Consider the following 1,251-nt stretch of genomic DNA (forward strand, 5'->3'; position numbering starts at 1 on the left):
CATTAGAGAAGAACCCGTCCAGAGGACCTATACAATTTTTTTCTTTTTTGTTTTTTACCTGGATTACTGAGATGCATCAGGGCATTGAGCATATTTAAAAAAGTATAAAGTTCATGGGACTGAGCTTCCAGGGAGTGAACGCAAGACAAAATGCGACCCCGCTTTAATYATTTTGAGAGTGTGGATGTTAGAGAAGGAGCTGGGGTGAAACCRTCCAAGGTCAAGGTGTGTCACCTTCTGACCACGCCTTCATTTTGACCTGTAACAGGCTCCATGAAGCCATCCCTGCTGACAGAAAATAACAAAAAGRAMAAAAAAGAAAAGTTTCTGGGACGGATGAGACAAAACAGAGTTCTGCTTCTCATTTCTGTGAAGGACCAACAAACGTTTCTGTGTCAGATTCTCTGGGACAGTTTGTGTCTCAGACTGGTTCATTTGAATTTGGGACACCGGCTTTGAAGATGGGGTGGAGGAGGGGGGGAGAAGGGGGGGAATTACGCACGTCTCATGCACGTCAACCTGTCTAATGTGTGTTTTCTGCGTGCTCGTGCGCGCACCCCACCGTCTGCTCGTCCTAGAGCCCAAATTATTTWAAAAAAAGGAGAAAAAAGTGATCTGATTGTGAGAGGAGAGCTGCCATTACTGATCTGTGTGCCTCCTCCTCTCATCCCCGCTCTATAAAACATATATGTTTATATATCTATAGGATGCGTTATAAAGGAGGGAAGCTGATGCAGAAATAAAAAGGCTAAACATTAAATATTTAAAAGGCAGCAGGCTCGTGCTGCTGGACTGGGGATAAAAATAATAATAAAAACAGGATGGCTGACATCACGGATGTTTCTCTTCCTACCTTCACGTCGCAGGAGCCTCCGGTCCTCTCCAGCCTCCGAGCCGTGCTTCAGTCAGATGCGACGCCTGTAAGGGGGCATTCCGCCCTCTTTCGCTCCGTGCACCCCCTCCTCTCCTCCTCCTCCTCCTCCCTGTCGGCCTCTCTCCACACCGGGAAGGCAGACTGAAACAGAAACGAGATAAATCTCCTCTCGGTTCTCCGCTTGTTCTTGCTTTTTATATTTTCCTCCCCAYCTCCTGGTTTTTTCTCCTCCTGTCCCCTCCCTTTCACTCTCACTCGCTTTGCGCGCGCGCTGCCTCTCCTCCTCTTCCTCCCTGTGCTCTGAATACTAATCTTCAGTGTCTCCTCTCTGTGGCTGTACTAAAGACATACTGATGTATGTGGGGCGGGTACGGGGG

The 1,251-nt window shown here is 48.0% G+C and overlaps 1 protein-coding gene across 1 annotated transcript in view; it reads right to left on the reverse strand.

Annotated features, from left to right (window-relative positions):
• Positions 1–1,225, reverse strand: part of syt3 (synaptotagmin III) — a gene marked incomplete in the record, with an annotated part of 60,380 nt that extends 59,155 nt beyond the window's left edge. The window contains 1 exon segment of the mRNA XM_014010257.1: positions 854–1,225.
• Between the last annotated feature and the right edge of the window lie 26 nt (positions 1,226–1,251).

This window comes from Austrofundulus limnaeus, unplaced genomic scaffold (assembly GCF_001266775.1).
Source record: "Austrofundulus limnaeus strain Quisiro unplaced genomic scaffold, Austrofundulus_limnaeus-1.0 Scaffold67, whole genome shotgun sequence".
NCBI classification, from domain to species: Eukaryota; Metazoa; Chordata; class Actinopteri; order Cyprinodontiformes; family Rivulidae; genus Austrofundulus; species Austrofundulus limnaeus.